Source organism: Trachymyrmex cornetzi, unplaced genomic scaffold (assembly GCF_001594075.2).
Source record: "Trachymyrmex cornetzi isolate Tcor2-1 unplaced genomic scaffold, Tcor1.1 scaffold503, whole genome shotgun sequence".
In the NCBI taxonomy this organism is placed as follows: domain Eukaryota; kingdom Metazoa; phylum Arthropoda; class Insecta; order Hymenoptera; family Formicidae; genus Trachymyrmex; species Trachymyrmex cornetzi.
The window spans coordinates 66,964-79,933 of NW_017299811.1; the positions used below are offsets into that span (position 1 = coordinate 66,964).

Genomic DNA, 12,970 nt, shown 5'->3' on the forward strand with positions numbered 1-12,970 from the left:
AGGATTTCTTGGCCTGATCGCAGAAAAAGAAAATACTTATGTTTCCTGAAATATATATATTTCAGTATTTTATTCAAATACCTGGTATTTGAATATTCTGGTAGTTTATATACCAGAGTATTAAAATATCAAGTATATTTTATTATTCACTAATTTATTCAAATACCAGGTATTTGAATAATATAGTGAATAATAAAATATATATCAAAATATATCGTTGAAATTCAGAATAAGAATAATGAACATGCAGAAAATGTAACATACTGCATTGTAAATGTGTGAACAAGATCGGAGATATATATATGAACAGAAATTTTCAACGCAGATGATATCGGATAATAATACATACAAGTTACATCTTTGAAAGTATTTTCTTGAAAATGCATAATTCTGCATTGCGATTAACCTTTCACCGGTTGGACTTTAAAAGCATAATCGATTTTTTTATTGTGCATTCTAGATAAATTTAAATTTGTAAAAATAAGTAAAATCCAACTTCTATGTCAATATTCATTGTTAAAGCTTTCACAAATATGTAAGAAGTTTTTTAGATTTTCATATACAGTCAGGAATATGAAAATCCGCACTGAAGTTCAACTATATATTGCAGACAAAGAGTGAAAATTTTATATTGTGACGGAGGGTTAATAATGCAGCCAAGAATTTTGTAAGAGAGTCTTGCATCAATCATTTCAGCGATGTTCTATTATTCACATCATACTTTGGATCGTCGTCGAATGTACCCGAGCGTAACCGTATGAACTCTAGTCCGCCTGCTAAAATTAACGTCCAAACTTAATCATCGGACCGCCGCTCGATGACAACTATTAACGTGACATTCTAGCGAGCCCCGATTCGAGATGTGCTCTAAAAGGGATACACGTTTTTCGCGTAGGGGCGGCAGGGCAACAAGCTTTCGTAGCGAGACATGCGTTTTAATTCCATCGAGTCGGCGTCCCGCGGGTAGATTAAAAATAGTGTCTCCGTCTCCCCGGATTTGCGTAGGGGTGTCATAGAAGCTGCCCTCGGACCTGAAGCTGGCTGCCAACGTATGCTGGGGCTACCCTCCACACGGACTGCAAGTCGCGGACCACCTCATTAGTGGACGACGAAAAAAAAAGTTCATTCTAACGAGACTACGTACCTAATGACGGGAACCACGCGCGAGCCCGCCCGCGCGAGCGGGTATATGTATGAGATGGTACACGTGGCGGGTCTCTATACGAGGACGTAGGTACACCTTGTGTACGACTTTCATTTTATATGCACAGTCTGCGCGACAAAAATTATAACGAACACATGACGAACGTATCGAAACGTAATGACATTAGGCGTCGCCATGTGCCGTGAATAACGATGTAAGGAACTTTACAGTACAAGAATTGATCAATCGAATTGACAATTATGTCTATGTGTGTTGAAACAATCGGCTTCTAATAAGAATAAAAGGTATTGAAGCTGAGATTTCGATTTTCTATAAAAATCAAAATATTTTTCGTACATTCCATCAGTTAGTTTTCACCATAAGTAATGCTTTTTATATGTTCGAAGAGCAGAGTGCAGAAAAGAGGACGGAATTTACGCATACGGATAATACGAATAATTAAGGGCGCGCTCTGTTGCTGTACAATTATTAAACGTACCGCACATAGCGCGACGGCAGGCCGAGCGAAGTCATTAACTACGAAGTGCGCGGACATGGCCCATCTAATACGCTCCACTGGTCCGGCTGGTGAAGATGCAAGAATCCGGCTGAATTACACGGCCGAGGTGCAAAATGAATTTTTACGGTGGTCTCGCGGGACCATCAGCGCTTATGTGAGTATATACCCGTGGCCGGGCTCGGACGTCTACTTCCCCCGGCTTCGTGCTAACGAAGTTTTATGAAGCGCGATAGCGCCATACCTACGCCGCGCCGCCGTGGACTTTGGCGCTCCTTAATTTGTGAATGCTGCTGCCGCGCGGTGTCGGCCGCGCGCCATGCCGCAAAAGAATGGTATGTCGGCCGACAACGTGATATATCTTCGGCCCTCTGCCCCGGACCTTCGGTCGGAGTATAGGTGCATACCGCGGATATACGGTAGCCTGCTTCTTTTCCCCTCGGCGCGGCGTAACTTTCTTCAGAACGATCCGCGCGTGAGAAAGCACGCGGTCCAAGTACCGCCAAGATCGACTGTGCTTTCCACAGTATAACTACATGGTAGTTTTCTTTGAAATCGTGACGCATCGAATGGATCGGTGGAAAAGTAGTCCGCGATTTAAAGTGCATTTAGAATTTTCATTTATTCCCTTCTCTCTCTCTCTCTCTCTCTCTCTCTCTCTTTCTTTTATTTTGATATCAATTGTTGGTTGACATACATATGTATTTAATTTCTGAACTAATTAGTCTTAATTAATGCGCGGCTGTAACCGCGTCGTAGCGCTAACGCGATTACAGACGAGGTACGAGATGACCATCAGCCATGACGGTTACAGTAGTCGGAGCTGCGCGATATAATGCTTGACAATGTCACTATATTGTTCACAGTTCGGTATAAGACAAACAGAGCTTCATAAAAGTTACTAAGCTAATTCTACGCGATATATAATTTTTTATTCAATTTAATGAAGTTTCGTCATACACTTTGCGTATAGAAATAAACCCCATCAGCAGGAAAGCTCTAAGAATCACTCTGATCCAAGATGTTTTCTTCGTAGCCAACAACGGAAGTTTCTTTCCAACTTTCATCGGTCCTCCTTCGTGGGACTCAATGTCTCCGTAACGACGTGTGCACGCCACATGTGCGTGAAACTACGTATAAGCTACAGCTATATAGTTGTCTTCTCGTGGATGCTGATTAAGCCAGTGTGGAGGACTGCAGGCGATTCCGGGGGCCGAGGAGGAACAGAAGAAACAACAGCAGCAGCGGCAGCACGGCAGCAACAAAATCAACGGCAGCGAGAGCAGGAGCGGGAATAGCAACGGCAGCAGCAGCAACGGCAGGAGCTACCGCGGTCTCCGCTGATGTATGCGAGCGATACAGATATCTCCGGGAAGGAATTTGCGTTGAATTAGCGTATAATCGGCGGGCCGATCTGCTCATACGGAATCCCGCGGTCCCCCGCTTACACGTGTCCCGAGAGCTGTATTCTCTGCGCGAACACAATATTTAGTGGCCGTCGTGGTGCGGCGGCGTCGCGGTCTTCCTCTCTCTCGTCTCCTCTTCTCCGGCCTTTCTTTTCCCGTGGGACCCTCTCTTACCGCCGACTGGTATGCGAGTCCTCTTTAAGCGCTTCCTTGGCCCAAATTTTTCCCTTCTCACCAAACCAAGCCTGGCCAAGTCGCCCGCTGGGAGTGACGGTGCGATTTTGTTATTAAGATAAGCTCTCGAGATGTGCAACATTCTCCCGGAATCTGACACTCGTTTCTAACTGGTATATCGTAGCGAGTGTTAATAAGGTTACGGTCTTTGAATCTAAGCTTAATTGTGGGTGGATCGTTATTACGTTGATAATGAGTATGAAATTGTGTTGCAATTGAATATGAAATTTATCAAATTTATATATAATTGCTGTAGTGACTAGTTCACTCAATTCTTAATACTTCAAGCGAAATGTGAATACCGAAGAGATAGCAATTAGGTCCGTTTAGAGAGCTAGACACCTCGACTCATCGACCATCGATCGTTCTACCGCAGATAATCGCGTGGACATGAGGGTTACGAGCACTAACAGACTTCACCATCTTGGGGCCGCGCTCCTTAACTCCACCATCCATCTTGGCATAGTAAATTCGCAGGAAGAAAAAGGGAGAGATCGAGAGAGAGGAATCGGTTCGCATCGACCGATTCATGAAACTCTCATGAACGTTCGCGGTGGGTCGTCCGGATTCAACGGCGTGGCGCGATTCGATCTTCCAAAGGTCGATTCTGGGAAATCGGGGGAGACGTCGGGCGCGTGTCTTCCGACGGGAAGAGACCACAGGGTGATGATGGAGGAGGTAGGATAACCGGAGGTGAAAGGAGCGAGGAGGATGGCCGGGTAACGAGCCTCCGGTCACGTGTATGGCGTCGGGCGTCGAGATGTCAGATCTATCGGCGCGTGCTCGATGGCGCGTGTCTTCGCCTGTTGATCAGTCCTGTTGCTTTTACTCGTGCCCGACGTGCACATCGGCCGGGCCGCCCGATTACCAGCATTAGTCATGAATTCGTGATCGCGCGACGCTTCGCGGTGTGACGAGCGGAAACCTTCGTACGCGATGAATACTCTCGTGATGACAATCGTGCATAAAGACTTTGACGAATCACGTTGGGCAGATAGCAAGGAGATAACACGATGAGTCGATGACACTGAGCAAATAGCTAAACTGAAAGAAATGTTCTTTTCTCATTTCGAAACGTGTTATTAATTCATTACGTACAAGAGAATATTTTTCGTTCGAATCAATATCGAAGATGCCAAATAATCTTTTGTTATCCAGTTACTTCCGATTTAGCCGACGCTGCGATAAAGATTTGCGCCGCGTTGAATGTAGAGAAATGTCGAGGGGGAATGTTTTATTTCCTGCAATTGCGTCAAGGAGGTGTGTTACTCAGAATCTCGTAAAAAGAAGAACGACGCCGCGTGGCGTGCTGGCCTGAACTTTCGCGTCTTGCGCGAAGGATACACAGGATGCAGGAGGTGTCATTAGCATAACGTGGAAGAGCCGTGGTTCGTGATTTATTCGCTATTCCCCGTTCTTTTCGCTCGTAATTCCACCTCCACGCCGGGTAAACACGATCCCAGGAGCCAAAGGCGTCCGAGTGGAAGATCTATTAGAAAGTAAATTTACGCGTATATTTCTGAAGCTCGCGTGTTATTTTCGCGAAAAAGTCACGGTGCGAATAAAGAAGAAGGACATGCTAAATTAGCAATATTTCTAAATTAGCTTTTAATCTTTACAAGATGGTAAAGCTACTATAATAGCGCTGAAAGTATCATATTTTGACGCAGGGAATGCAATTAAAAAAATGGATTACAACAAATTTTACTCAAGAAAAAGCTGTAAGATTAAAAAAATATGCTCCTACTCTTTAAAGATTAAATGCTTCACTACAAGAACAGCATAATGCATGGCACACTCAACTCAATTAAATTGCTTACAGCTTTTATAAAAATAAACATATTGTAAACATTTTTTTAAAATCAAAACATCATATTAAGAAACAATGGTATCAAGAAAATGTATGTATCTTTGTTAATGAAAAAGTATTGGAAAAAAACTGGGTATATTATATCGAAAAGGCGTTTAAGAATTAGCATTAGTCATTTTCATTTTGATACGATTCAATTAATGATTCGAATTACATTATATCGCAGTTGTATTACATTGAATCGTGTTTTGATCGAGGGGATGTTGTATCCTAAATATCGCATGTTCAGTTGGGAAACATTCATAATTATGTAGACTGTTCGTGCAACTAGCTAACTTATTATCCTGTATACTTGTAAAGTACCATGGATTGACGATCATACAATGTTATCCGTCGCCATCAGGCCCGCAATTGCGATCCATCACTACGATCGTACAATTGAAAAAAAGTGCTTCCTCGTTCGAAAGGAAATAATAAGAGCCGCCGGTGGATCGCGCAAACGAGGTGTAACTGAAATCACTTGAGGTACTCGCTCAAACGAGCTGTGACTGCACGAAGATCTCTATCCCGGCTACCGAGCCTTTAATTCTCTTGCAGATTACCACCTTGCGATATCCCCTTTGAATATTAATTTTTCTGCAAAAGCGTTACATTACATATCTACAGTGATATGCAAGCGCAATTAAAGCGCAATAAACACGAAAATGACTGTATTATTCGCCTAATTGTGGATTCATTTTTAACAAGGCCGCAGTGTAGTGTATCTGCTTAATGAAATTTTTAATAGCGACGATCAATCGTTCATGTTAGAGTTTAGAAAAGAAAAAAAGAAGAGAATGAGCGACTTCAACCGAAGGAAAGCGAACGGTATATCTCGTTTACGTATTCCGCTTTAGAAAATTAAACGACGGGTATTTAAAGACGTCAATGAACAGAATTGCTACGTAAATCTGCGCAAAGTATGCCCCTGTGGAGTTTTCCCGCTGTCGCAGGTGGCGTCGACGAGCCGCGACGCGACAAGACATTGCCATCAGCCACGTCCATTACCTCGTGAACGTTGATTCGGTCCGATGAGCATCGGTAGTCAACAATTTCGCTAGCCATTCGCCTAGCGAATGGACGTTCGTGTCACGACCGCGTCTTACACGTGTGACCGTGAGAGACCGGACGCCATGAATTTATTCTGTTGGAAGCTGAGGAGGAAACAATGTTCTGAACAAAAGATGACCTGTTTCCACAGCTCTGCGATGTCCCAACTTCCAAGAAATCAATACTGATATAGAAGCATTGTCGCATTACAAAATATATCCGCAACTAAAAAGAGTATCTACATATTTAGAAACTAAATTCGCAATCAATCGATTACTGTTCAACACTTTTCTTTCCGGAGTATCATAGTAGATATTTTAAAATTTTTTCGTGCTAAACACACACACAACACACACACACACACACACGATGCTGTAGTTAGAATTTGCACAGCGCACCAAGATTTTTAGTAAATTGGCGTAAAACGGATGTGGAGAAACACAATTTATTAAAAATCTTGGAGTGCTACGCAAATTCTGACGATGGCATCGTGTTTAACGCAAAAAACTCTTTGAGATACGTATTATAGTATTTCGGATAGAAAAAACCTTTTTCAAATAGTATTATTTATATTAAAACGTCGCTTTAATAAATAATACCAACGCTCGCGCAATATTATCCGGAATTTCCGCTCACAATGGGAATGATTTCCTAAGCCTCAACGTGCAATCAGGCTAGTCGTCGATAAAACGCATGTACCGTTCATCGACGCTTTGGCATCGACAATGTCGAACTCTTACGGCGCTGAATATCGATATTCAGCGAACCTTCGGGATCCCCTCGTGGTTTCGTGAATCACGAGATTCAGGGGTGTCCGCCGCGGGCACGGGCACTGCATGCATACATCCACCTGCAGCGGAGTTTAAACGATTAACGGGGGCGGTTTCCCGCGAATAATCGATGTCCCTCCGATGTCCTCGGGCGTACGGCAAAGTTCTCGGTCGTCTCGATCCAACACGGTATTTCACGAGGGATTACGCGGCTTACGCTTTCGTTCGATCGTATCCCATCCCGCATCCCTTCCCATCCGCTGTCAGGAATTATCGGTCGTGTGTCGATTATATTTTGCATAGGCGCTTACCCCCACGCTTACCTTCAGTTTCTTCAGTAAGAGATACACGGGTTTTTCAAAAAATTATTATAAAGGGTTACAAGGTTCATCCTATTAAAAGACTAAATTGGAAATATGTGCAAAAATGCATTAAAGTGTGCATAAATATCTTACAGCTATCTTTTCGGATTTAACAATTACAAACTGTCAGAGATGGGAAGTAAGTAATGTCGTTACTTTTATAATAACGATGTGATAATGACGTTACAATTTTTTATGATGGTAACAGTAACTAATTAAAAGCTGAAGTTGGAAAAAAGTCATTTACGAAAAGTAACTTTCCTAATCTTAGCTTCTAGTAAATTACCATTACAAAAAAATCCTGCAAACTGTATGTATTCAGCTATGAAATTTAGCTATAAAGCGTTTTTGGAAAATAGATTTCTTCCGATTGTCTGGTTACTCCGCCACTTGAGAGCTCTTGTATAGCGATCGGCGAATCGAGAAAATCAATTCTGGATCAATCGCGAGCGACCTGGAAGGCCCGCCAATGGATACAGAAGCTCTCGGTTGCTCTGGCAAGAGAGCGATGGAAGGGGTGAAAGGGTAAGCCGCTTTGCGAACGAGCGGAATTGCCGAACCGCGTTTGGGACGAAGGGAGTAGGCGATTAGGTAAACCCAGGATTAGTTAGACGTCGCTGCTCCCTTCGTTCGGGATCCGGAGAGCCCGCCGGAGAGCCCTTCCACCTTCGACTCAGACTCAGTAGCCTCCATCTATGCTCTCTATCGCTACTACTATTGGCCTAGCCGAGTTCGATTGCCGCTGCTAATAATGCCATCCTTGATTTACATGATTGGATTGGCGTCTCGAAATTGAAACTGCCGCCTGCCGCTGGGTGAATCTGACGGAGAAGGGGCTCGCTTACGTTCTGTATCAGACTGCGGACATTGAAATTTGCAATGAGATATCTCTCAATTGCACAATAATGAAGCGTCCAAAGAAATTATGATTAAATGATTTTACAAAGTGTTATTTATGGCGATCTTTCCTATATTGCTGGTCAACGTGATTAATCAGGAATGATAAATTTTATTTTTCCCATTTTTGCATATAGTTTTTTAAATCTGTTTCATAGCATTGTTTGCGATCTCTAGACGATTCTCCAATACTATACGAGAAATCCTCGTAAATTCTCGTAATCATATTGAATCATTCCTCCGCGTCCCGGATGTGTGGGTATATAAACACCAATATATTTCATAGATGGATACAACAAAAGAACGCCGTTTCCTCTTCGAAGAGACCTCTCGGAGAGATTAGTATGCTCGTATCTGCATGCCGCAAGATCGTATCTGCCACGAGCGCGGTCCTTTGTGGGTTTTTGTTTGCGTTGCGTACGTATTTATGTGAGCGCTCTTCCTCTTCTTTTCGGCTTCTCCTCCTCCTCCTCCTCCTCCTCCAGCTGTTTCTTCCTTTTCTTCTTCTTCTTTCTTTTCCTCTTCCTTCTGTCTCTTCTTCTTTCCCTACCATAATCGCGGGGGACGCTTCTACTTAGGAACACTCCAAATGATCCGCTTCGACTCAATCAATCTTTAGAAAGTTACTGTCACGATGCGAGTCTCTGGAGAATTTCTTCTGTACGCTATTCAAATGTCTAAGTTTATTTTTGTTTCTGGGAAATAAAACTATGCTAGTCATGTTTTAAAGAGGATTCGTCCACGTATATACTTTTATTATTTAAATGTTATATATATTAATTACAATCTTCCACTTTCGTAGAAAAATATTTAGAAAGATTGCAATTATTCATAGTTAAAATATTTTTTTAATATAAATAAAAAGTGTAATTCAAGACTACACATGTCTATAATCTATCATTTTAAAGTTCATACATCCTCAGACTTTCGACAGCATATAATTGGATATTCACTAATTTAATTGGGATTTTTGCGCGCACTATATGAATGTCGAGATGTATATATCCATTGTCTTGGCGTGGATCTGTAATCCCTCACTATGTACCAATTATCTTGTCCATTCTACCTGCGTTGCATGCAAATTGGATTTCGGTCACGGAAGACGCAGAGGAAGACGTCAGCCGTTTCCTCATGACGAGCTGAGATTTCGTCGTTACCGAAAGCAAATTAGTAAACCAATGCCTTCGAAAAGAAAGAACTTTCCGGCTGGTTAATCAGCTAAATAACGCGGCAAAAATGCGTAAAATTAATGGAAAGTGGCTTGTAGAACATTAAATATACCCAGGATCCGTTCGTAGAAAGACAACAGTGGCGCCATACCACTACTACAATAGGGTATTATTAGAAAGCTGACAATAGGGTAGCCCTTAATAATCATTTTAAACGGCACTCGATTCTTCAACCGTAAATAGATACCGATTTTACCTGACGAAAAATAAAACTGTTACAGACGAAGTAGTCCGAGAAGTACGACGAGACGAGAAGAGACAGGACGACAGTTGGTCGTGTGGCGATACTAATCCGATTGCGCGACTCGCTCGTGCCAGTCCTTTGAAACGTAACGACCGGCAAACTTTCCCTCTGTTACGCTTTTGTGGAAGTTACAGGATCAGTTCCTTCGACGACCGTTCAGACTGTTCGTGGCGCCGAGTTTCCTTGCTGAACAATTTACGAAATTTAGCCGCAGAGATTTAGTAGGTCGCAACGTTGAATCCTTTCTCAAAACGTTTTCCGTTATTTTATTTTTAATAATTGCCCAAGGATAAAAGATTGGTACAAAATGTGTACGAAGTGCCGCAATTCTTCTTGCAGATGATGCGTTATTAATTACGAGCGAATCAGTATGCGTTCGCATAAAGTGTGGGAAGCGCGGGGACGTTCGCTAGCTGGTTATCTGGCTGGGAAAGGAAAGGGAGCATTAAAGGAAGAGATGAACTTTTTTTGCAGCAATTTCAGCGAGCATCAATTAAATTACTGGGATGCGTCCGGGCCCTCGGGTTCGATCGAGCTATATAGGAAGCGCATCACGCTTGAATGAGAAGTTTTCCCACGCGAAACGTTTTTAAACATGAGTATCTTAAGATTGTGTGTTAACACCTACATAATCCGTGTCTTCTTGAAAATAAAATATCGTTTTCGGGGTTGTGCGGAAACATTCCGAAGGGAGGTTCACGGATATATTCTAAGATATCAAGATCAACCGTGATACGAACGTCAGTATTAAAATGAGAAGATAGATCGAATAAATCTTGTACCTTGTATAAAAAACAACACTTACAGAATTCGATATATATTGATCGGTTTCGATCAGATCGTTGTTTGTAAGTTTTTTATGATTTACGAAATATATGCGAATGAGTGTTCTGGTTAAACCAAAAGAATCCAACAAGAATGGTATTTCGATGAGACCAAACATTATGATAATCAGAAACTCTATTTGGTCCCATCAAAATATCATTTTTGGGTTTTTTTTATTAGTTTAATCAGAACATTTTTTTCAGTGTGCAATTATTGAATAATTATAAGTTAAAAGATTACGCCGACACTGAAAAAAATTGTTCATTTGACAGAATTAATTTAATTCGTCTTTATTTCTTTGACGAAGAATGTATTAAGTCAAACTTATTATATTTGGCTTAAATACATACATTTTCCAACAAAAGTAATAAAGGCAATTAAATTAATTTATATATAGTTAAACGAACAATTTTCTTTTAGTGTACTGTAGTGCATAGTAATAGTCGAGAGAAATTCCAGCAAAATTACGCATTTTCGTAATATTCCGATATTGTTTCTCGTTAGTTAGCGGAAGACGAAAGTTAGGACCCATTAGCATTCACGTACTGCACGCTTGTCGCTTTTTGGAAATACAACTTGGGAGGGCAGAGTCGCTAACGCGATCGACGCGTGAATGCAAAGGAACCGATTTGTAATAAGAGACGCGGGGAAGCACGAAGGGAATCGAAAGTCGAATCCCCTGGAAAGCAAAGTTCCCGCCGGAACTCCAGAATTCGTCGCATTAATATGGCGCGCGTGAGTCACGCGAGTGCGTTGTTAGTCGGCGGGCGTTCGGTTTTCTGTCGACGATCGAGATGACGATGATGATAACGACGGCGCATCGATGGCGACGTATGGTTGACAATGATGACGCATAATAGAAGGGATCGGCCACGCAGTTTTCCTTTGTCGTTGTTACCAGGCGAGAGGCGCGATGAGAATCCCATTATTTATTACGCAGCGCGGACGTACGGGTTGACACAGAAATAGGCACCAGAAGTCGCATACGCGTCCGCGTCGTTTAACGCAATTACCTCTGCTGCCGTGCAGGCGTGCGTGAAATTCCAATATCGTCCGTTGTTGCAGCCATCCCCATTACCGTGCTTTCATGTAGGTACGCAAAGGAGCATGAGAGGCTTAATAAAATTTTATATGTAATTTAACGATTCCTTTCTCTTTCATAGTGATCAAGTAAAATTTTACGAATATTTCGTAGGTTTATATATATAAAGAATATTCGCGAAATGTGAACGATGAACGATTTTATAATATTAACATTTCTATAATAGCTGAGTTTTTGATAGTATTATAAAAAATTAGTTCAATTATAAAAACTCTAAATCTGAATCAGTGGATAGTCACTAATTACTCATTGGCATACTTGGCACTGATAATCAGTGGAGTTCAACTAAAAAAGGAAGAATCCTGGAGCATTATATAACTAAAATACTGATATTTGCACGTTAGTTTCAATCTTCCAATACCATATTCATTGAATTTAAGCACTAAAACAAGGCTAATTAGATCACATAATAACGATTAGCTAGATTAGGGATCTCACATTTAATTCACTGATTACCAGTGACATACTTGGCACTGATATCAGTGATAATCCACTGATTCAGATTTAGAGAGAAAATAATTTCATAAAACAGACATAAAAAATGAGCTCTCATATTTAGAAATCGTAGAAGCATTTCCTCTTAAATATATGTATATAATCGATATCTATTAATTTATAAAATATACTATTATAAATATTTTATCAAGTTTTTTCCAAGTATTTTCAGTATGGAAAGCATTAAAAGGTTATGGAATATCTTTTGCTCTCTCTAGTATCCTTTTAATGTTGGCCGACTCAATTAAAATGGTATTCTCAGACGAGTGCGTACGTTTACCAGAACTTTCCATTTAGTTTGGAGCGTGATGTCCTTGGACATTTTACCCGGCAGCAATTTGGAAACACCCTGTACGGCATTAAGTGATGGACCAAGCGAGTCGATATAGCCGCGTACAAGAGTAATATCCCGAATGCGAGAGGACGCAACACGATACGAGGGTGCCGCTCCGGGGAAGAGGAGACAGCGTGCAACAACTCTCCGCGCGCAGGCACAAGGGTCAGCTACAGATTTTTGCGGGCAGGTCGGACCGGCATTGGGCAGCTGGCGTGCGGTCAGCCGCTCTGCCCGCAGCGTTGCGTCGGTCGTGCATCACCGGCCACCGTATTAACCCCAAGCCCCAACGTACTCGGCCAGTACCGCAGGCCGCAGAGTCCACGGTCCATGGGTGCCCGTGGACCCCGTGCGAGTCCTCCGCGTTCCACCATATACCTCATTACCTTCCCCTCCTACCGTTCTTCCATTGTGGTTCAAACCACGATCATATCGCCCATAGACCGCGATATCTCGCGTTCTAGACAAGAGATATAATTGCGTGCCTCTAAACGCGTCTCGAATGTATCAAT

General features: G+C 42.1%; 1 protein-coding gene across 5 annotated transcripts in view; it reads right to left on the reverse strand.

The window, feature by feature from the left end:
• sowah (ankyrin repeat domain family member sosondowah) overlaps positions 1 to 12,970 on the reverse strand; it is a 278,269-nt gene that overhangs the window by 15,522 nt on the left and 249,777 nt on the right. The window lies entirely within an intron of this gene.